At 41.0% G+C, this 25,000-nt stretch overlaps 1 protein-coding gene across 4 annotated transcripts in view; it reads left to right on the forward strand.

Annotated features, from left to right (window-relative positions):
- Positions 1 to 25,000, forward strand: part of LOC121528260 (zinc finger MIZ domain-containing protein 1-like) — a 189,769-nt gene that overhangs the window by 16,477 nt on the left and 148,292 nt on the right. The window contains exon 1 of one of the 4 annotated variants that reach the window (XM_041815596.1): positions 23,883 to 23,931. The exons of the other annotated variants lie outside the window; for them this stretch is intronic. The gene's annotated coding sequence lies outside the window, so the exon portion shown is untranslated. Of the gene's footprint in view, positions 1 to 23,882; positions 23,932 to 25,000 lie in introns of those variants that run through there. 4 annotated transcript variants of the gene reach the window in all.

Raw genomic sequence — 25,000 nt, forward strand, 5'->3', positions numbered from 1 at the left:
TATTTTGGGAATATTTAAAGATATTTTGAGTTCTTTTTATGGGTTACTTCAAAAATATGTTCAAGAATTTTCCCATAAATTTTATTTCTATTGAATTTTTGGAATTTATGTGGTTTTTGGAAGGGAAAATTTCCTCAAAATTCAGAACCTATAGTGTAATTTTTACTGATACCTGTGGTCCATCATCATAATGACCGTACCATAGCTTTCTCAATGACTGACAACATTTCTTACTGACTGAAGACCAACATATGCACAAAACCTATCCAGTGTTGAATGTTCAGCAGAAATAGGTCCTTCAGGACATTGTTTTTAGTCAAAACTAATTCCTGTTCAAAGACAAGTCTCAGGTTTTAAACTTATTTGGTACTTTTTAATCCCAAATAAGTGGAAGAAACCAAAAATGTATTTCAAACTGAAGCTCAGGTCTCAGGAGGTTAATGTTGCTATTCTGAATAGACATAATTAAGACACCCGTGTCCATAAAGGGGGTACGCCCCCGCTCTCATACTTCTGTGGCCAACATGAGTTATCCCTCCCAAAAGATTACTGCAAAATGACTGAACCCTCACACAACAATACTATTGTTTAGCTTTCCTTTGTTTGCTCGCCAAATTTCAGCACTTAAATCAACTTACGGCGTCAACTTGTCACACGTGTGTTCCATCACCTTGAACATAAAAGCCTCTGCCAGCCTCGCATGTCTGAGCGCTGGCTTCATTTGTCTACAAAATCGCCTGTTTGCAGAAGCCCTGAATGTTGCATCCCTTTGATTTGTATGCGAATCACATGTACCCAAATAAAGGCTGGAAAATTTCCCTAATGTTCACTGCAGCTAAATCACATTTCAGCCCTTATTTCTGCTACCTGAAGACATCATTTCAGCTTTAATCTTTTATAGACGCTGCTACTTGCAGTGGATTTTAGCATGCTTGGAGTTCTAAGAGGGAAAATATGAATTATTTGTGTCATTACTTTTGCTGCTGATAGGAAATGTTTTGCATAATAAACAGCCGAGACAACAAGTGAAAAATTAATGAGGAATATGTAGTTTATGATGCGTGTGGTGTGATGTTTCCTGATGGGTAAAACAGAAACCCGCTTTTCTTTTATTGGAGTGATTGTCAGCCATCAGTTTTCATGAAGTGATTGTTCTGTTTGTGACTATTTGTTTTTATTAATCTGCGCTTTGAATTGTCATGTTAATTTGTGCTGCAAGAGTCAGAAATTTACAGAACAAAGAGGATGAAAAAGCTTAGATGGTGTGGTGAAGCAGGGCCGCCCATGAAGCGGAGTAAGTGAGCTTTCTGGGGCCTAGCCAAAATGTGGGCCACCGAAGTCAGGAAAATCATAATCCATGTAAAAGTCAATCTGTGATAACTACATCTTATATTTGGCATGAATTATAACCAGTCTTATCAAATTGATAAAAATAATTAATCTATTTATATTTGTATAGCCTTCTTTCATAATGTAAACCCCATTTCTTTAAAAGAAATTGGCTTTTTTTTTATTATGTCAGATGTGGATGGGCACAAAAGCTATTATGACAAGTTATGTCAGTCTTCATGTGAACAAATGTCAGGGTGCCAGATAATGATGTAAAAGAAATGAAATAACCCTAAAAGAAACTTAATTTATTAAATGGAAAAAGAGGCAAAAAAAAAAAGCTGAAATTGGTACAAAGTCTCTTTTGGTTTCTTATTTTGTATTTGACAAAAGTCCAGTGAATTTCTTTTGATATGAAACCATTTGTGTGAGATTTTTGTATCTCCCAAACAGATGGCAGTGAGTATAATGTTAAGAGATCTTTTTGTATGTGTGGACTAAAAATTCCAATAAAAAGAGAATTGAAAACAAAAAAAGAAATTGGTAAAAAGTCTCAAAAATTGTTGAAAAAAGGTAAAAAGTATTTACAGAGAAACCATTGGGTTAAAAGTGGCAAAAAGGATCAAGAAAGGCAAAAGTGGGCAAAAACTGGAAAAATTGGTTGAAAATTGCAAAAAAATGTTGCAAATTTTTTTTTTATCTTTTATTAAGTAAGTAGTTATGCTGTGGTCTAGTATAGCCTTATCCACAATGTAAACAAACCCCCTTTCTTATAACAAAATTGCCTTTTTTTAAAATAATAATGGGCACACTAATATAAACCATCAGGAAAGGTTAGTCAGCCTTCATGGCTAAGCTGATGTGAACAAGCATCAGGATGCCAGAGAGTAGAGTAGAAGGAGCTGAAATAACTTTATGGGAAAATGAGACAAAAAAGGCTGAAAACTGGTGAAAAGTCTCTCAAATTGGCAGAAAAAAATGGTGAAAAGTAGTTACAGAGCAGCAAAAATGGGTTAAAAGTGGCAAAAATGGGATAACAGTGGAAAAGGGCTAAGAGAGGCAAATTGGGGTGGAAAATAATGGAGAAAAGCTGTTTAAAAGTTGCTACAATAGGGCACAGAGGCAAAAATATATGACTAAAAAGTGGTAAAAATGGGTTAAAAGTGGCAACAGTGGGATAACAGTGGCAAAAAGGGCTAAGAAAGGAAAAAAGGAGCAAAAATGGTGAAAAGCTGTTTAACAGTTGCAACAATAGGGTACAGAGGCAAAAATTTACGCAGAAAAAGTGGCAAATGTGGTTTAATATGCAACAATATGTGTAATGAGGCAAAAATGGCTTAAAAGTGGCAAAAAATGTTGCACAAATAGGCATCTTCAGTAGTCAAAAATTAACGAAAATAGGTTAAAATGTGGCTAAAATTGGTTAAAAGAGGTAAAAAGTTTGGAAAAGTCATTAAAATTTACTTGAAACAATGATCAAAAGGGATGTAAAAGTGGCAGGAATAAGTAATTTGAACATCAGAACCCAATAATACTTCGATGCAGTTTTTAGCTCCAAAATAAGGTAACTGTTAGCCAGGATGCTAGCACCAATGCTACTGATCCAACAAACATGCATTGTTGTTGTCAGTAAATCACAACATGGGAGGGCTTATCCTGTGGGCAGGCCTGGGTGGAAGAAGAAGCCATGCTGAACTCTAAAGTGTCTTTTTTAATATTTAGCTCTTGTCAGTTAAAATAAAAAAAGTTTCTCACTTTCTCCAAAGCTCAGAGAGGAAAAAAAAGAAGAGGAACGGGGGGGAAGAGGAAGGGGGAGGACTGCTTCACGGGTGAAAGCCCTCGCACATGAATATTTAATGGTTGCATTTTAACCAGAGTCATAAAATCCGAGAGGATGTGGCTGAAAAGAGAGCAGTGAGGAGTGTGCAAAGTAGCCTACTTTGTTTCTTTATAGTCTGAGCTGAATGCCTGAAAGTCATGTTACTCTGTTCTTTTTTCTCTCTATCGCTGCACAGTGAATCAAATATGTGGATTGTGTCGGGGGGTTAATTTAAAGCTCGAGCCGTGCTAGCGATGTGTCGCGGCTTGTTTTTTTGCAGGCTAAGCAGCTTGTTGTACAGCAGGAGGAAGAAATCTTGGACCTTAAGAGGCTAAACGGAAAATGTATCATTCTGCCACTTTGTTAATGCACTTAGGAAAATGGATTTGATTCACTTATTACATCAGACCAACAATGTCTATTCAATACTCATCAATATTAGCTTAATGGAGCTTCAACTTCTTAATATAAGTATATGCACATATATTTAATGTGAACCCCCCTCCTTTCCTCCTTCTTTTAGTCTTGTCATGCATTTTTAAAATTCTCTCCAGCCCTCCGCAGAGCCAGACTGGCAGCAGACAGACACTGAGATGATTGTTAAGTTTGATAAAGCTCTTTCTTATTGCACGGCGAGGTTATTTTTCCTGTATGTAAGCTTCTCTTTCACCGGGGGTAATCATTTGTCATCCACTATTGAATGTACTTAAATAGACTCATAAATTGCAATCACTTAACTCAGCCCAACTATTACACTTCATATTGCTTTGTGGGAAAAGGTCAGCCTGGTAGTAGATCAGGTTCCAGCAGCAGAGACCATTCACTTTTTTAAAGCTCTGGAGAAATCAACAGTGTGGAGTGTACAGTACTTAGCGGGATACTTGCTGGCTACTGTTTATGTTTTCCATCCTCCTTAGATACCCTTAATGCAGTGTTTAAAGTGTGTAGGGTTGGCAGCGTGCAGATAAAAAAAAAAAACACAGTGGATGCCCTGAAGGGAAAAGGCTTTCCTGCACTGAAAGGTCCAAAGTGCAGTTGTCCACCCTGCACGGCAACAATGGAGCGCTTGTGCAAACGGAGGCATCAGCGGGCGCTGGCAAGCCTGGCGAGCCAGCTTATCAGGAGGCAGGGTGCACTAAGCAGTGGGTGGGTGTGGGAGGGCGGGGGGTTAGAGTGCATGTGAGACTGTGGTTCTCAGTGGTACACAACCTCTTAGTTCATGTACTGAGGCTGCAGACGTACAGCTGGGCTGAGCTCCGTGCACTGAGCCTTTGTGCTCACTTTCTTACTGACAGATACAATTGTGAATATATAAATGAAGAGTTTGCATATAAGCCTGTGTGATAGGAGGAAGCTGTAATGTGTGCTTGTTCTGTACTGCAGTGAGTGGCGGCAAGTAAATTAATATTAAAGAATACAGAAGTCAAAGTTGACTTCTCTGCTGTTTTTTGTTTCAGCGAAGCCAGACTGCTTATGTTCCACTAACAATGAACTGTCATTGAATTGTTCAGCCCTCTTGCATTTCTGTGCCTGTGTTTAAATCATGCATGTGCAGTATGGTGGTATCAATTGCAGGATTTTACAATTTGATGCATTATGAGAAAAATGTAATGATATTTGTGCATGGTTTTGATGCAACAAGTTCTCAGCACCCAGCATTAGGTAGGTATGGTCACTTCAATTCATTGCATTTTTAGGTATCGTTGGCAAGACTGTCAGAATGCTGATATTCACAGGAGAGTGGTGATGGGAAGGGTCAGATCTTCTGTGGGTGGCTTGCACGCTTTCCCTGAGCCTGATCCAGCTCACCACATACTGCCTGAGACCTGCTGGGTTGGACCAGACCCGGGGACGGTCTCGTGTGTCATGGAGGTGTCAGCTGGGAACATACCTGAAGACATGGGCCTGGGCCTGGTGCTGGCCTGGAAAGAGCAGAGTAGGGCCACCAGCATGTGCTTCTATGCCTGAGCTAACCTGCAGAATTTAATAGATACATTACACCTAAAGGTAGAGATGCACTGATCGTGAAAATCACATACAGATGCTCAAAATAACAATTTAGTGTATTGCTGATACCGTTACAGATGCTTTTCATTACTAATTTTTTGGGATGCACTAATGCATAAGTTTAACATTGGCAATAATGGGGTAAGACCAGATATCAGTAGTAGGGATGCACAATATTAAGATACACAATTTAAAGTTTGATGACCAAATAAACAAATGTCAGTCCTTAAATCCCACTTTAAAAGTGTAAGGAATGATGAATACAGAAAAATCCTTCAGCGATGTAGGTCTGATGGTCAAGCCTAAAACTCCACTAACTTTAGAGCCGATTTATCGATTGTAAATGTCAACAGAAATGTTCATACCTGCCGATATGATAACTTTTAAGCTTTTTTATCTGTCGGCACTGATATTGCATTGATAATATTGTGCATCCCTACTTAATTGGCAGATTTGAGAATTTCTGCTGACATTCACAACCAATGTTTTGGCTCTAAATATCCATCTATATGGGCTGTAAAATATCAGCCATATTTTATAAGCTTGTAAAGTTTTAGGCCAGACCAACAGGCCTACCTGAGCTGAAATTTTCTACCTTGTACATGCTCATTTTTAATCTTTACTAGGGATGCGCTCAGTTAACGGTTCAGTTTGTTTATCGAATTAGCTGCCATGAGATTTAGAAGTCGAAGAGACTAATTAGCTTTAGTTTTTTATAAACAGGCTTGAAATCCTGGCCTATAATGCCCTTTTAAACTGTGATGAACCTCCCGCCACTAGAGGCCGCTGTAGCTTTACTTAGACGTAAATATGAGATTCTTAGCAGTTAGCGTGAAGAAAGAGCAGCTCAGTTTGACAGTTGTTTAAGTAATAAATGAAAATAAAGTGGCGTGTAGGCTGTCCAGGGTTGAACTCATGTATGACTACTTAACTGAGGTCAAAAGGCCACTTATCAAAGCACGATATAAATCTGCAAAGAACGAAGGCTGGCGGAGCTAGCTGCTAATGTTAGCAGTTGTGATGTGAGCCTGATATACTCCATACAGTTTGGTTAACACAGTGACCCTGTTTTCTAAGCGTTTCTTCTCTTTAGAAGGTTCAAAACAATTTAGATGAGCCTTTAGCGGAGTAGGGAAATAGACGCATAGGAACATCCCTAATCTTTATAGTGTGTTTTCAAGACTAAAGTTTAAGATCTGAACTACATTTTCATAACGATGTCAATATCAGTATCAGCTAAAATGATTTTGTAATGCTGGCATCTGGTATACATAACTGCTGGTTTAAATAAAAGACTTTTTACTGGGTAGAGGAAGTGACCTGCTGGACAGACTTGGATCTGTTTTCATGGTTGAATATGAGCGAAATGTTGGCATACTACAAGTCTTGCACCAAAAGACGTAATGAAAAGACACTGGCATCAATACCAGAAATCGGCAGTTTTTCAAACATTGGTATCAACCCTTATTTTTGCAATTAGTTTAGCTCTATTTTTCTGTGTAACACACCTATAAAGGCCTACTTTTGCCCATATTTGACCATGAAAACAGATCAGTTTATCCAACTGGTGACCAATAAAAAACCCCATTGCAGAATCAGCGAGGCATTCTAGTTCTACAGCATTAAAATGATATAAATCAGCGTGTTGAACACTGTCTAATGCCACTTTATTTGCTGATGCTGTCACCAGGGCAGATATCAGCTTTTCCATTGTTAAACCGACTCATCAGAGCATCTCAATGAACCTGGCATCAGAGTGAGTGAGGTTTTATTTCTGTAACCCATCACCTGCTCTCTGACTGAACAGATGTTAAATGACTGGACCTGGACAGATCCTGTGGATAAGCGTATCAAAGTGACAATATTTACATTACATGGCCACTGTAATACATCCTCTGCTGTCTGCCTTTTTGAGAGAAACTGCTCCCTGAAAACCCCAATGAATCCTCGCTGACTCTGATTTAAGCAGCGCTGTTTGTCGGTGGCAGATATTTTTCCTCTCTGTCTCCGAGCTGTTTGAGGTGTAGGAGGAATGCGTTGTGTGCTCAGAGAGTTTACTCACTTGCAAGATAGTCTGTAGTGCTTTCACTGCATTTCCTCTGGGACACAACACTCGGGAAAAAAAAGGAAGTCTCAAGGTGCCTGTGTACGGCTTTAGATGTGACTCAGGGTTGGTAAATATTTAGAGAGCAAACATTTTGATACCAGCAGGGATTATAGTTGAGGGAAACATGTTTTTCTAAGAATGTAAATGTCAGCGTATTGCACGGCATAATACTTCATATTCTTATTTTAATGCCAGTCTCTCAAAAACAGCTGTTTAGACACTCAAATCCCACAAAGGAAATCTGATTGTTTTTTTCCGAGTCCTGCTTATTTTGATGTTTCCCGCCCACTGAAACTCATTCTCTTTGTTCAAAAGGCATCCAATTCATCAGCAGGGATTGTAGCCGCCCACTGGCAGCCAACATATTTGTTCTGCTGCTTCACCTTGTTGGCTTTGTAGAGCAAAGGTGCCAAAGGTGGATGTTAAACATGTCAAGTGCTAGCTGCCTTATTTACTTCGATGTTGAATATTCATGAGGCGTGATACTGGTGTCAGCCTTCAGCCAGCCGTGCAGAGAACCAGCCGCAGCCTCGAGAGCCTCAAACAAGCTTGATCCTTTGACATCTGAGTGTCTTCATCCCCTTTTCACGTCACTTTTACTATTTTTTTTAAATCTGCTGGTGATTTTGCCCCAAGCTGACAGTCACTTCCTGTTCCAATTTGTGTGGCGTGCAAGGGAAAGCAGCGCTGCTTCCTCGCTCCAAGGCGTTCAGGGACGAGCCAGTGAAGGCACCCCGCAAAGAAGAAGGGGGAAGAAAAGAGGGGAGGGGAGCGGGGTATAACCCTGTGTTCCGCAGTCATGCCCATTTACTCCCCCTGACACCTCCAGGGACACGCTCTGACCTCTTCTGGGATCTCTCTCCCTCTCTGCTCTCACTCATGCGTCTCCTCTCCGCGCCGAGGAAACCGCACCAAATTCCTGGTGCATTACAAGAGCTTTCTGGAGGCCTCGGGTTTGCAGCCCTGCCTCGTCTAGACGGCCGTGACTGTTGTTTGGCAGCACTGGCGAGCTGCGGTGTGGGGTCAGACTCACTTAGCGTGGCAGCGGAGATTGCGGTGGTTGTCTCATTAAATCTATGTTTCCTGTGTTAACATGAGAAGCTCATGCTCTCTGTTGTTGGTTGCCTCAGATGAGAGACACCCTCTGCAGGCTGTACTCTGTCAGAGCGAGACACTGTCAACATGGTGAAAGCAGCGGATTAATAATTTGCAGGGTGTTTGGAGTGAGATTTGTGCAGCGGCAGGAGAAGAAATCAGGTCCCTTACTCAAGTGGCACAATACTAGTGTCAAAAATACAGAATTAAACACCTTTAAATCATGCATGAAACCTTTCAAGATGAAGTCTGCTAAGGAAAATAAAGACCTTTTGGAATAAGTCACCTGCCAAAGCTCATATCATACATCATCACTCTGAGTCTAAGAGGCAACAACTGCTGACCATCACTTTAGGGATCTACTAGCCACCACCAAAGAGACAATAAAACTAACAATATCCAACAAAGACTATTATTACTGGTGATTACTGGTACCGGGTTATTCTAATAACAGATCTTTAAAATCTAAAACCCTCGGCTCCAGTGAAGGCCAGTCTTAAAGCTTCAGCATACCAAGACATTCTGGATGATGCTATGCTTCCAACTTTGTGGTAACAGTTTAGGGAAGGCCCTTTTCTATTCAGTATGTCTGTGCCCCAATTCACAAAGCAAGGACTCTAAAGACATGGTTGATGAGTTCAGTGTGGAAGAACTTGACTGGCCCTCACAGAGCCCTGATCTCAACCCCATCTAGCACCTTTGGGATGAACTGGAATGGAGATTCCGATCCAGCCCTTCTCGTCTAACATCAGTGTCGACCTTGTAAATGGTCCACAGACTGATCGGCACTTATTCCCACAAAAACTAGGGGTAGACTGATTATCGGCCTGGCTGATGATTGTGTCTGATATTGGGCATTTGGCCGATTGCATTTTATTTTGTTGATAATTAAAAGAAATTAATTGAAAAGTGTGCTACCGTGGCTCATCATAATAAAGGCATATTAGAGAAAAGCAAACAGTTAACAAAAACACTCCAAAATCTTGTGGAAAGCCTTCCAAGAAGAGTGGAGGCTGTTAAAGCTGCAAACGGGAGACCTACTCCATATTAAAGTGCATGTATTTGAGCACAACTACATTACAGTCCTTGTTGGTGTAATGGTCAGGCGGCTGAATTCTTTTGTCCATATAGTTCATATCTGTCAAGTGTATTTTAAACAATGAATAATGTTGAGTTTTCAACCATGTAACCATTATAACCACCAACACAGAGCGGAAAGACTTCAGTTAAAATGGTCACTTTATAAACCTTAACACCTGCTCTTAGTTAACAGAAAAGGCTTCAGATTTTTTTATTTTGTAATTTTTCCAGTTTCTTAAACATATTTACATTTTGCATTGAAGTATAGATAAATACTTTTTCTCACCAGCCTCTCTCGTGTCGGGAAATACGTGTCGGGAAATGGGTCCCCAGTTCGACTTTTTGGATGGATGTGGATGAAATAACGACCAACAATGGAGGAAAGGAAACTGGCACTCAAACAAGAGCTAGCCACTGCTACCATAAAAGAGCCATTTTGTAGCACATGCTCATTCATGAACGGCACGTCTTTACTCGGTTGCTTACTCCACCAGTTGTATTCAGTTGATAGTACGTCACCATTTCAATTAAGAGCATGCTTGTGACAAACGAGCATGTTTTGGCTGACCACTGAGGGCAGTCCTACATATGGCAATGTCTATGACTGAGTATGTCTGTCGGTAGCTGAGTGAGTGACGCTTTTGTATGAGCCATATACTACAGAGTTGCGTTTGCTTGGACTGAATGCTGTCACTAATGGCAGCCTCCACTAACGAGGCTCGAGTTAACATCATTTATGTATGGCTCATGCATACAGAGTTGCTCTATGGGCGGGGTTTACTTGTGCTAAAAGCCCTGTAATGGCTGCCTCCACTGCTCTAAATAGCTGGGACTGAGCTGCAGCGGAGCTTCTGTCAGAACCAGACAACGTGTCTTAATCCAAACAAGCCCAGAGAGTTACACTGAAAGCTTTCTGTGACAGAAAAAAATGTTCTCTCTCCACTCCCGGTCTGATTCGGCATAGCTTTCTACGACCTTGACCCCTGTTAGGAGCACATGCTGATGACGAGTTAGCATGCGGCTACCACAAAGGATTAATGGGGAGCCCACATGATCTCATCTAATAAAGAATCCAAGACATATCAGAGTTACAGAACGGCTCATTTCGAAGATAACACCGACATCCAGCTAACTAAACCAGTGAACTGGGGAGTTATGGCTATATGTTGTGAAAGAACCCAAAAACACCTCAGATTCCGGTGTTGCACCTTAATCAGGTGTACAAAATCACAATCCATACTGGTCCAGCTAATTTTACCTAGTCTTGTTTTTAAGTTAAAGGGACTTAGCTAGCCTTTTAGCCCAATACAAGACTCCTCAAGTCTGCCTTGACGACAGGATGCTAGATCCTTTTCTCTGTCTTCGAACTCCATTTTTACAATGAATCAGTGATTTTTGTAGTGATTGTAATGAGGATGTTAAAAAAATGTCTGTAGGGGATTTGAATAGCAGATTTTACTTCTGGAACCAGCAACACTAAAAAAAAGTGGGTAGGCAATGTATAGGTGGTTGAAGTGGAGCTTATTTTTAGCTAAAGAATTTTTTTAGTTTATCCTAACCATGTCAAAATAGCTGATTACATGACTTTTATGTAACATTTTTTAAATCTGAAAAGGGGCTTGTAGTTGAATTGTAAAACAAAAATGAAGTTTTTTCTCTGTGCAATGTAGCAAGGATTAGTCTAGGTGGCATATCAAAGAAATGCTCCAGCAAACATCTTAACATGTTGTTAAAACATGCTGGTAGTAGACCTACTTGATTAAATGCACTCAGTATTTTTGGATGTGTGATTGAAGGGGCAGAGACAGCTTGAGCGCCTGCTCTGAGTCACAAGCATTTGGCAGCAGCAGAGGGAATTTCATCTCCTGTCATCTCCATGTTGATTAGTATTGATTGGTTGGCTTGAATTGGCCTCTTGAATGGAAGTTGCATCAAATAATCCCTCATTCTCATTTCCCAAATCCATTGTGAGGGCTGCAGAATGATTGTATCAGTGGCTTGGCAGCAGCAAGCTTAAACATTTCCTACGGGGGTCAGAAAAGAGGTTTTTTTTTCTTCTAGCCTCAGTGTTTTACCTCTTAATGAGACTGGGGGAAAGTTGACCTACCGAGTAATTGTGACAAACATAGCTGAGGGGGAGCTGAGTGTTGCCCTGCCCCCTTTTTCACTGTGCTGGGTTAAAAAAAAAGGCCTCACTGCACCTGCAGTTTGTATAGACATGAATCTTTCCCCAGACAAAACCAGGAATTTGCTGCAGCTTGGACGGATCCCCCCGCGGTGCATGGCTGACACGGTCTACTGTGCTGGTCGACTTTAGCAGGAGAGTAATAGTGAAATGGGAAAGTTCCAGTGTAGTGAACGCTCGCACGCAGGAGGTAATTGGAGATCGCTGCCTAAAAAAACTCTGCGTGATGTGCTTTCTTTTCTACTCCACAGAGAGTCGGACCACAACCTTTGATTATGTTTGCAGTAGCCTGCTGTAGTGGAGTGAAATGGGATCAGATGGAGGAAAGAATGAAAGTTTTGTTTTTAAATGTGTAAAAGTAGCACCGACATTATTATTTTAGTCCGATTCAATCTCAAGTTTTCACTGTTGAGGTGTTTTTCAAAGCACAAAGACACGCACAGGAGCCAGCACAAATAGGTTCTGGCATCCCATTGGTAATTTATGAGCCCTGAGTGTTGGCAGTAAATGACTGACAGGTTACGCATTGCAAAGGATCGCCACTTTACCAACGCACTGCTGATCGTTTTGACAGCAGGTGATTGAGGCTCCTGTTAGCTTGGTTTAATTAAGGAAAAAACCCGAGCTTAGTGGGTTCTTTAGCCACTTCAAGTCTGATTTGACACTGGAGGATCTGAGTGTGTTCAATGGAAAGTGAATGAATGATTGATAAGAGAAGCAAAGCTGCTTCAAGTCCTGCTCTGAGGACATTAATAATGGAGGACACTTTGAGCGCCTCAGTGGCGTACGAAAGACAAGAGATTTCATCACCTCCTGGATTTTGCTCTGCCACTTTTTATGCGTCTTGTCTTTTATAAGTTTGCACTTGAATTTCAGTGTATTTTTACTCTTTCTAAACAATCTTATTTTTTCAAAGCGAAATAATACTCCAACCTTTTGTCTTTTTAAGTTGTTCCATGTGAACATTTGTCTTTTGTTCCACTAATATCCAATCGAATGGTAATTTACAGTATTTATATTTTTGTCACAGAATGAAAATAGTCATCCAGACCTGTCTGTGGCCCACTATGTTTAGTTTTTCTGTGGTGTCCAGCTTTTCAGTACTTCAAATTTCACATCTGCATGGAATAACAAACTATTAACAAATTACACCTAAACTGTATTGTAGTATGAATGACAAGATCCAAACTTAACCCAGCCATCGCTGTCTACTCCTCAACAGTACAACAGCAGCTCTTCTATTTTCACCCTTCAAAATAAAAAACCCCTGCATACCATACTTTAAGCCACATATAAAGGTTTACAGAAGATCTGTAAGTAGCTGGCACCACCTTATTCTAGTTGTTAATTTATGCTCTCTTTAGAATAGATCTGTGCATCATAACCACTGTCCTCTTACTTCAGGAGTGTCCAAACTTTCGCCTGGGGGCCAAATGCAACTCGCAGTCCATTTTTGATCGGCAAATTCTGAACGTTAAATGAAATATGGCCCACATTTAAACATGAAGCTTGACTGTATTGTACTTAATGGTTTCAACACAAGGCAATGCTACTATGCTGTTTCTGTAAACAAACATTTTGACAAGGAAGAATTTATTGATTTGAGGTTTTTGCGAATAAATGAAGAAAACACTGTAAATGGAAAACATATTGGCAACCAGCAACAGTATTTTGATTAATAATGCCCTGATGGATTACGAAGGCATATGGCAGCACCTGTGGTGTTTTAGGGGCAGAAGCAGTAGAAGCCAGAGCCGACCAGTGACCCCTGAAATCTCACAGGCCTCCCTTTAATCCTTAAAATGATTGGCTATTTGCTTTGTCAGCCATTAACTAACCATTTAAGCATACCTAATCACTAAGCATATCTTAACCATCATAAGACTGGTTTCACGAATGTTACAATCCTCAGGATGAGGCATATAAGTGGCCCCACAATAATTATTAATATTTTCTCAATACATAACATACCCCGATTTTTCCATACTATTCTTCTCCGTTGTATTTTGCTGCTCTGACTTGAACACTGCTCCCATGATTATCAGTAATATTGCAACATTTGGCCTGTGTCTGTAAGCTTCATGAGGGTGTGGAGAAGTACGTATGAAAAGGATTGCAAAAAAAACCCTACTTATCTTAGCTTTTAATATTATAAATCAGTTCAGGCCCAAACATTATGCCTAAACTGTAATGCAGCTGCCTGATACTAGTTGCCAATGTAGCTGTGGTTAATGGCTACTACTTTGTTATTATAATGCTCTTTGTACTGAATGCAAACAACAACGAAATGATAGACCAAGCATCTTGTAGGAACAGCCAATTTAGCTCTATTTTTATCCCAAGGAAAATGGGGATAAAGTTTGAGCTGACTTTGTGAAGATATACTCAAATACAACAAAGGGGCAAATAGATAGATAGTCATTTATTGTCATTGCATTGTAAAAACACAACGAAATTCTGTTTGGCAGTCTCCTCTGTATCAGCATCACAGTCGTCCAAGTGGTGGCTAGAAATCTGCAGCCTCACGTCGTCCATCCTGCTGGCGAGGGAGTGGGCACCTAGGAGAATGAAGCTTGGTATGACAGGTTTGTGTGGGGCTGCTCTTAGCCTAGCCTGCAGCCCAGCTTGTTTGCCCCACTTCCGCCTTCTCGCACAACACCGTCTCTGCCTCCTCCCCACTGCCTGTAGGTGTCATGCAGCCCTGCGTCCTTCCCCTTTCAGTCTCAGAGTCCCCATCGGGAAAGATGTAAACCCCGTGGGCACGGTGTGAGTTCTGGTGTAAGTGTAGGGTTTTGTTTTGCTGCAAGTGATGGAGCGCCAGGCTGCTGCGTTCGTACGCGCTGCCCCATGCTATCTCAGTAGGTAGCACTCAGTAGTCTCCTGTTGATCAGGTGGTGTTCTGTTGCAGTTACTGGCAGTTGCTGTTAGCTTTTGAGCTAGCCAGGAGTTGTAGTTGAGACCGAATCTTCTTTTTCACCTTTTTTGGATTTTTCTTGATGGAAATTTCCCGTTCTTTCTCTAAAACTTGTCCTGGAGCATTCATCTTCTTTGCTTTCATAAGCTTCAACATATGTTGTCAACCTAATTGTGAAAAACACTACAAGTCCAAGATATAACTTAAGACTGCATGTTTCTTGCTGCCAACTGCAAATACCATGAGTGACAAAATTTGACACAGACGTAGACGTTAACTTGCGAGAAGGATCATAGGCCAGTGTTGCTAGCAAAATCATCCTATATTAATCCCAACACTATGTTATATCAATTAAACTAGGGCTAAACAATTTAGAAAAAAAATATGAAGTTGGGGTCATTTTGACTTAGATTGCAAGGTCTGCATGAATTGTATTCAAGAGAAGGATAATTTTACGTCATTCTCATTTTGAAAAAGAAAAAATTTTCAAAAATGAGGAAAGTAGGATTTTTCTGCCAATAATTTTCAAAGAAATGACTCTTGAATGATTGCATGATGTGTGGAGCATAATAGCTCTGCTGCAAAAAAAAAAATTAAACTGGTGTTTTGACACTAATTTCAGGTGAAAGAAATATTGCACCTTTTTTGTGATGTAAAAATTGCAGCTGGCCATGTTTGGATTTATGGAGTCGATAGCAGTAGCCATAAGTTAAATTACCATGTTTTTTTGGTATAAAAAATACAGAGCCAGGTTTTTATGGTCCTGGTTTTCGATCCCTATCCCTATTTTTTCTTCAGGTTCAACAAACACCACCACCTCACTGTAGCCTTCACGGTTACACTGCAGGTCACGCCTTTCACTCCATTCACTCTACATTCATACACTGATGGCAGAGGTTGCTATGGAGATTTGGTAATCAGTATAAGGTAACGCCATTCCAACACATTCATTCATGTTTACATGTCAGGACCATATTTGACAATTTTGCAAATGTAAATCATTTTAAGTGCAGTACATAATCAGCACTAGAGGTACCAAACAAGTGGCTCAGGAGACTAACTTAATCTCCCATGCAATATTAGAAGGTGTAGACTAATATAAAAGAAAATTGCGTTTGGGGGTATAAGTGTAGATTTCTGTTTCTGTTCACCTGTTTTATTCCCAGTTTAAATCTCTCAGAAATGCTTAGTAAAAACTACCATCACTCTGAGGAGTAAATATAGCAAAAAGTTTTATCTTGATTTGTTATCTTCCTCTGCTTCTTGAGCTGTTTTTTCTCAGTGTGCTCAACTCCAATATTTGCACATCAGTAGTGGGTAGAAAAGCCTATTTATTCTCATTTTCTTTTGCCAGTTTTCTCTAAAGTCAGTTAATGTTTGCGCTGGATTGCGATGTAAACTTATCGACACCTTCCAGTTCCACTTTAATTAGCTCATGCTCGATTGTTCGGCAGCGATGGGCTCATTTCACATTGCGAGGTTGTGCTCATGGCGGTGCTCAAAGTTTGACTGTTCACTTTTGAGTTGTGCGTGCCAGAGGTGCCAAAACACATAAAAGATGCTGGAAGAGGAAAAAGGAAAATGAGGAGATGTTCTTGGCAGTGTTGTTGCTCTGTGAAGCTTTCTGCGGAGTAGATCCTGCTGCTCTGTGTGTCTGTCGGGCTCTGTGTCATCCTGCCATTGTTCGGGACAGAAATCAGCATCGACTCATTGTTCCTCACACAGATCTGCAGCTACAGCCTGTTCTGTCCAATATCTCTGCACTTTGTCATGTTTGTAAAATACGGTGTCATCTCTCAGCCGTGATAAGAGGTCACTGCGGTTTCTGCTGTCTCTATGTGGCTTGGAAGTAAAACCACTGGATTCTTGAAGTCTGCCAAAATGAGTATAGTTTATTTTGCCTTTAAGTGACATGGACTCCTTTAGCAATGTGGACATTTTCCTATGATGTCATGCTGAAGGTTAGAGCTCAAATGCTGCTATTTCACTCCATTCAGTTTAAAAAATCATCCAAAAACAGGGCTATCAGAATATCATTACCACTTCACTGCAACGGACCATAAAGTACAGCACTCAGCACCACTGTTTGACTACAGCTTGTAACAGGATGGTCATTTTGATATTAACTGAAAGTCACTAGCAACTCCTCGAATAAAGTCGAAACCCCGCCAGACACATGAGTCTCGGTGACAACAGAATGAAGTTTTGGAAAAACAAACCAGAGTAAAGGATCTGTATTATGAAAAGTATCTGAACTGTGCTGCCTTGATAAATTACAGATGGACCAGGATGTATGTTAGACCGCACTGTGGTATGAGCTAAAAAGGAAAACATCTTTTTTGTTCAATCAGATTCTTAAGTGTAGTTTCACAACTTCTTAGATACAAGGCTGTTTGTTATCTATGCTATATTTGTTTTTTTTTTCTCTTCATTTTTATTTGAATCTTGAAGTGCACGGCATTAATTTTAAAATCTGGCCCTAATCCTCTTTTCCGATAAAAGCCTTTTAAATAGCATTGAAAATATGTCAGCCCATCCTGGCTAAAAAGATAATGAAAGACATCATATACTGTAGTTGGGATGCATGCAGTTAGCAGTTGCAAGATTTACAGGTCAGTTAAACTAATTATTTGTCATGTTTTATAAATTAAGGCCTGAATTCCTAGTCTAATGCTCTTTTAAAACTTTAATAAAGCCTCCTGCCACTGGTAGCCGCAGTAGCTCCAGTTAATGGCTGCTGCTTTAGTGCTAGGATGTTCCCCCGCACTTTGCCAGACAAAAACCTGAGAGGTTAGCCGTTAGCGCATCATAGGAATAGCATCATATGGCACTGTTTAGAACTGCAATGAAAATAAAGTTGAGGATTATACTCCTGTAAAACTACTTAACCATAGTGATAAGAAACCACATTAAATATGGTGTTAATCTGCAAAGAGGAGCAAAGGTTGGGGGAGCTCACTGCTAATTTTAGCCGCACTCTACTCAGCATACAAGTCTGCCCACCAACACAACAACCTTGTGTTGAATTTGAAAGTTTTCTGAGCATTTTTTCCATTTAAAGGCTAGTCAGTTAAATGCAGTTTAAATACATGTACAGCTAAATAGGGAAATAGCTTCCTGGGAACATTTTTATAAATGTAGTCCTGAATTCCTGGTCAAATGCTCTTTTGCAACTTTAATAAAGCCTTGCTAGCTGTAGTCACTATAGCTTCAGTTAATGGCCACTGTGTTCCTGCTAACTTTTCCCCGTCACTCGTCCAGACAGAAACATGAGAAGTTAGCAGTTAGCCTGTCATAGGAACAGCACGGATGTGAGTGTTTTGAACTACAAAAGGGAAATAAAGTTGTATGTAGGCTGTTGAAAGTGATACGTATAACTACTCAACCAAAGTGATGAGTAACCACATTAAATGTGATGTTAATCTGCTAAAAGGATTGAAGTCTGGCAGATCTAGCTGCTAACTTTAGCCACACTCTACTCAGCATACTAGTCTGACATATATGTACAGACATAATGACGCTGTGACGAATTTAGCAGTTTTCTGAGCATTTCTGAGCAGATAGAAGCATGGGAACATACAAAGTGAAAGTTTGAAGTGTATTCTGTTAAATTTCTGAATTAAGCACAGCATATTAGGAACTGCTAGACAATAGCATTAGCACCGAACCACTTTCCAGCTAAGTTTTACCATTTGAAGAGCTAAACTGTTCAACAGGGTTATTTTAAAGAATGAATATTTAGAGGAAAGGCATAATTGAGGGGATGGCTTAACAAGCTAGCAAGCTAACATCCTGCTGCAGTGGCTAACAGTAGTTTGAGCTAGGAGTTCACACATATTTCAAACACCATTCAACAACAGTATTGGCTAAGGAGTGGTTTCTGTACACTTTAGTTGTCTGGCTGTAGTTAATAAGCTTTAATAGCCAGATTCCCCATATATGTACTGCTTGCACCATAGAACATAGCTCTACAAAAGCAGCAGAGTATCCTACCCTGAGTATTATGATGAATATTGTTAATTGTTGCAAAGAAAATTGTGCAGAACATTGCCATAGAGTGTAAGAATCTCATTTCTCTTCTTAAACTCCAACCAGCTCTTGTTAGTAAAGGAAGACATGTCTCAAAGTGGATCAAAGTCATTCCTCCCTCCCCCTTGTCTAAATGCAGCATCACGTTGACATGGTCCCAGTCACAACCTCGCTCGTTTGTCGAAGTGGAGAGCCTCTCCGGCTCGTGGGAAAGCGTTCTGGCTGCAAAGACGTCCTGACGTTTGTTTTCCAAACACTGTTTGTCTGGCTTCATGTTAAGGGGCTCTGAGGGTCTTGGAGTGTTCAGAGGGTTTTGTGTTGAACTGTGGTGTTGATGCAGGCTGACTTCTCTTCTGTGAGTTGATTGTATGTTCTTCTTTCATGTGGTTTTTACACTTAGAGCTAGCATTACACTTTCACTTTGCCACTCGGGTCTCTTCAGCCCGGCCAGACAGCGTGTCTCATTCAATAGTAACGCAGCACGGCTCCGCAACAGGCTAAAGCAAGTAACCTTTACTTCAGAGGGGAAAAAATCGTTTTTCTCTCAAAGACATTCACTCATGTGCCACATACACTTCTTGGTGCTGGCAGTACCCCCTCTTCACTGTAGTCATGAAGCACTCTCACATTGAGCAAAATAAATGATTTTGTTTGCACTTAATCCAGCAGAGCTGTGCTTGATGCTGCTTACTCCACCAGAAGAAAACTGAAATAATATACTCACTGAATTTGTTGTTTGGACTGGCAGTAATTCTCTGGGTACATAAAAACCACTTAAAAAGAAACAAACAATGAAACTGGAGGAAATATTGGTAAGGAAAGTGCCATCACAGCCTGAAAAGTATAAGGCAGTCCTTCAAATTAGTCTAATTTTGTGCACATTTGATGATCTCTTCTCAATGGCCTTATAGCCACAGGAACATCAATTAAGTCTTACTTGGAAAAAAAGGTTTATGTATTCCTAAATAATCTGAGAATATGGGAGATCCCAGAAAACACTTTAAAAATTAATAAATAAATGAAATAGATTTGAATGCTCTACTTTATCTATATATAATAGTCCCAGGGGAATGTGTGGAAGGTACTACTAGAATATTGGGTCCCAGGACCACTGTGTCAAGCCATGAGGTGTCTGTATAACCAGAGTGAGAGTTGTGTTTACAACTTTTGCAGATGATGTGGTACTGTGGGCTTCTCCTCCCACGGACCTCCAGCAGGTATTGGAGCAGTTTGTAGCTGAGAGAGAAGTGGACGGGATGAGGGTCAGCACCTCAGAGTCAGAGGCCATGGTTTTCTCCTGGAAACCAGTAGATAGCTACATCCAGATGGGAAGTGGGTCCTTGCCTCAAATGAAGGAGTTCAAGTGTCTCATGGTCTTGTTCACAAGTGAGGGTAGAATGGACTGTAAGATTGAAAAGAGGATTTGTGCAGCTTTAGCAGTACCACAGACGTTGTACCGGACCGTTGTGGTGAAGAGGTAGCTGAGCCGGAAGGCAAAGCTCTTTATTTATCGGTCCATCTCTGCTCCAAACCTCACCTATGGTCATGAACTTTTGGTACTGACCAAAACAGTGAGATCTGGAGTCAAACTGGAGGTGACTCGCTGGAGGGATTATATACTGTATCTCCTGGCCTGGGAGGACCTCAGGATCCTCCAGGAAGAGCTGGAATACGTCCCCGGGGAAAAAGATGTCTTGTTTGACTTGCTTAGCCTGCTGCCACTGGGACCTGGCCCCGGATAAGCAGAAGACAAATTGATGGGTGAATTCTCCAGAGCCATGATTTTCAACCCCAAAAGTTGAAAAGTCACAGGAGAATAGGGTCCATACTATCGTACGCTGCTGTATGGTATGAAGAATAGGGGTCAACTGATTGCTGACCTTGCTGATTTTTTTAGGCCAATATTTGGTATTTGGTCTGCTATCTGTATCTTGGCAAATCACCTTATGTCCTGATTCGCTAGATGTCACACAAGTACCAGCCAATCAAAACTGTGGCCTGAGTGCCACTGACACAGTGAGTGTATGGCATCCTTAACTGTTTTCTTGCTGACTGACTAAGGTTTGCTGTTCTAGTCTTAAACTCCACATACCTATTTAAAATGTGTGGTCAATATTAACAGCCAATATATGTTATAAATATAACATCTGTATCATATTGGCCCTGAAAAACCAACATCTGTCGACCCCATGATTTGGGGGTCCTTTGCATGTTTATGATGGAGAGAAATATGTTTTGCAATCAACAGCCTACTTTATGACACAAGCAAATGTGATGCAAACAGTTATGGCTTATAATCCAGCAATGTAAGTGCAAAAATCACATATTAAAGTAAAAATTAAGAAATCCATACATATTTTTTTCTGCTTTTTGCTCTGTTTTGGTCTATACCAGTGAAGGGATTTATCAAGGTCTTTAGATACAAAATGCTTCACTTTGTTTACTGTGTGTTTGTTTAATTTGTGTCTTTTGGTGCTTGAAGAGAGGCATTAAGCAGCTTTATCAGCATTTGTTGCACTTGTCGAAACAATTATGCCAACCCAAACAATGAGCTGAGAGAGGCTTAAAAGCTTTATTGAACTGCAGTTGAATAACACTTCTATTAGTCTAACATCCAGACAATTCTCCAATAAATTGTCACTATATACTCGATTTTAGCATGATGTAAGGATGTAGTAGGTGTGTAATTGAGCTAATGTGTCTAATTGGGGCTTCAGTCAGAATAACAGTACTGAATAACAGCTGGATTTGATCGACTGTTTATTGAATTCTTAATTTATTCTGACTGATGCTGAGTGTTTAAAAACATATGGCTCTGGTGTCTATAATGGCCTGCCGGGTTTGGATGTTTTGCTCCAATGATCCGCCAGACATCTCTCAGCTGGCGTTACCTTGGCTATGACACATGAAGACACCGCAGATGAGAATCACCTGTCTGTGTTGAGCCCCAGGAAGCAGAGCCCATCTCCCCTCAAGGCGCGTTGTCACCGTGCCTATTAAGACTAATAGCGTCAGCCTGTGATAAGCACAGTTAGCTGAATTCATGACCCGATCGGCTGGAGCGGCGAGATCATTTCCACTTGTGTGTTTTTCTGCTGATGCGTTTAATTTTTATCCTGTCCGGCGCTGTGACACAAGAGGGAAACCAGAGAGTGCCAGAAAGAAAAGGAGAATAGAAAAGGAGTGATGAAGCCTTGGGTGAAATATTGATCGGTACAATACAGAGTGAAAGCTCTGCAACAATGAAGGTGCATTATGCTCCATCATATTACTCGCACAGAACAGCTTACAGGACTTTGTACATCACTTTGCACATTATTTTTTCCACTAATGCCATGTTTGTGTTCATTTTCAGGCAAATTGTCTTTGTGAAAGGAAAATTACATGCAAATTTCAGATGATGTGAAACATCTTTGTCTGCCACAATAGTATGAAAAGAAATCAGTCTGTTTTGTTTTATTTATAGATACCAACCAGGCTAACTAAAAGTAAAAGAGATGAATATTAATCTATTGTAATGCCTAAATCATGAAAAGTAACAAGTTGTGATATTCCTTGTTTATGCTTCCTGTTAGCATCTTATGACATGTCAATAATTATGTTGTTTAGGTGTTACTAAGCAGACTTTCAGAATAAAAGCCAGACTAACTCCCTTCAAATAGGATTGGTCATCTCTGACTGAAAGGCTTTTAATTCTTGCTGTTAAACTGCGCAGAGCATGGCTGAAACTTCGCTCACTTTGTGACTTATAATGAGTTGCTATGGTAGGATACAGCCCTCGAACACTCCTGGATTTTTCTGTTGTGAAAGGCAGCAGGTCAGTGCATCAGTTCACGTTGATTATACATCACATCTATGTTGCATGCTTCTGCTTGTGCATGAGCAACTGTACCATGCCAAAGCACATCTCATCCATCCACATAAGGGCCAAAGGCATGTGCCAAGCTCGGGCGAGTATGGACTGCCTTGTGTGAGTGATCCCTAAAGGTTAGCATTGTAAACTATATGCAGCTTATTTTGTGTGCTTGTATTTTGTTCATTTGACTCATGTTGACCAGATTTTACAATGTATCTGACGCTCTCGTTAAGCCCCAGAATTCAAACAGATGATGCTATAGCAGCATCCACACTGATTACTTCCAGCCTCTTGTCGCTGCTTGCTTACATCACGACTCCGCCGCACCCAAAAGTACTGCCCCTTGATGATTGGTCACTTTCTAACCGGGGCCCAAACTGTTCAGATGGGAGCTTTGCAAGATGGATTTGCCAGTGAGAAACACAGAAACTTGCTTTGCAAGGTTAGCCTGGCTATACATTGTTGCTCCCTCTGCAAGCCACTTTCTGCAACCCTCCTCCACCCCAGCTCCTCCTTTATTCTGCTTCTGATAGAATCAATGTCATTCTGTTGTCACTGATGCCTGCTTTGCTCTGGGATTTTTGCTACTTCCCTTCCTGCCTCAGGATTTCCTTGTAGGCACAGGAAAGGCAGGAACATTTGCTGTTCCTGCTTGACACTTTCCTCATAAGCTTGTGGAAAGGCAGGGGGAACCCAGAGTAGCCAAAAACCAATATCGGCAATAGGTGCTAATGAAAAACTACTATAAAGAAAAGTAAGATGATAGAAATGTTGTCATCAATGTGTAGAGATATGCTAATGCTATGCTAAGCTGCATTGTTTCTATCGTTCATGCTGACAAAGTTCCTCAGAATGGACCTATGGTGGTTAAAAACTCCACATATTTGTCGAGCATCAGATGTTCCCTCGCCATGCCCCCCCTCTTAGCCTCCACACTGCTGGTATTAGCCGATTTCCCAGAGATCACTGGAGGATGCCGTTGAAGCACTTGTGCTCCTCTTTCTCCCTCTCAAAACGCTCTGCATAGAGTGGCCCGCTTAATGCATTGTAATGGTTGACCATTATTTACGCAGGGGATAAACAAAGAGAAGCGAGGAATTGATGGAGTAATCCACTCTCGCAGTCATTAGGCATTGAGATGGAGGAGCTGGTGGGAGCAGCCTCCCCCTTATGCCTCTCGAGTGGAGCAGCTAATGGAAATGGGACTCATTAAGACACCTTATACTCCGACGCACCCAAGATCATGAGCAATTGCTAATTGATTGTCGTTAGCGCTCTTGCAATGAGACGCTCTGCCTGTTTTCTCATTTGTTATGAACGGCTTTGTTTTCTTCCCCCGTCTCCTTCACTTCATTATTGATGTTGCTGTTTTTCTTTTTCTTTCTCCTTTCGCTCTTTGCCTCGAGAGTCCTCTGCAAGTGAGTCATCTAAACACTCTTGGTTAGCTGCAACAATCTGAATCCAGAGGAATCCCTGCATGTGAACCTGCAGTGTTTCCTATACTTAGAAGGTTGGAGTGTTTTAAAAATCAATATCCTGCATTCACTAATGATGGTATGTGCACGAAACACTTGTGCCAAAGGCGAGTGTCAAAGGGGAGGATGTAGAAAATGTGCTTCTGCCGGCATGGTCACGGTTGAATAGCGAGGGAGAGGCAGGTCTCTTTGCTTATTGGCTCTGGAAATTCCTCTGTCTCTCCTCTGGAACCTGCAGATTGTGTTCATCTCAGCCTTTAATCATTTTTTCCCCTCCCAATTGTAATGTGCTCTCTTTTCCCCTCCCTGGATTCCTCTGTGGATATGTCAGCTCCCCACCTTTCTTCTCCTCATTGCTCTCCCTTTTCCTTATTATGAGAAGGAGGAAGAAAAGATAAGGGAGGGAGATGAAGAAAGGGGCTGAAAATGCAAATCCAGGTCTGCTGGTTCTTTCTTTCTTGTGACAGATCAGGCCTCATTACACCCACCTCACCTATAGCTATTGGCTCGAGCTGATCCTCACTCTATTGCTATGTATTGCTTGTCTCCATTACATTTTAAAGTCTTTCACCTCTAGGACACCTCCTGCTCTCCAGCCGGTGAAATGGTGAGAACAGCCAGGTGACCAAAGAGGAATTTATGGCTGCAGGGCATGCTGTTTGCTTTGCAGATGAAGCAGGACAGAGTAGGGGCTGTAGTGGTGGTGGTGGGTGTGGGGGGCATCATTTTTATGTCTGTGGCCAGACGGTGCAGCATTTCTTTGCTTTAGCGCTCTGCCAGCAGCCTACACCTCTATCTCTATCTCCCCTCGTGGGAGTTGCTACCACCTTCTCGCTCTGATAGGGAAAGACTGGAAACAAAGGAAGAAAAATACAGGCGCCCGCTTGGGCTGCTCCAGCTTTTGAAACAAGATATACTATAAAGAGGGAGAGGAAATGGAAAAATAGTGTTGAAGCCCTCTATTCACGTAAGACTCATAGACTTCCACGCATTTAATTGAAATTAAAAGACACCTTAAGTTGAATTCAGGATTTTTACAAATTAGGGATCTGATTTTGATTGTTTGATTACTTCCTATAGTAAAGAGTAATCAAGCCAGCATAA

Source organism: Cheilinus undulatus, linkage group 20, assembly GCF_018320785.1.
Source record: "Cheilinus undulatus linkage group 20, ASM1832078v1, whole genome shotgun sequence".
Lineage (NCBI taxonomy): Eukaryota > Metazoa > Chordata > Actinopteri > Labriformes > Labridae > Cheilinus > Cheilinus undulatus.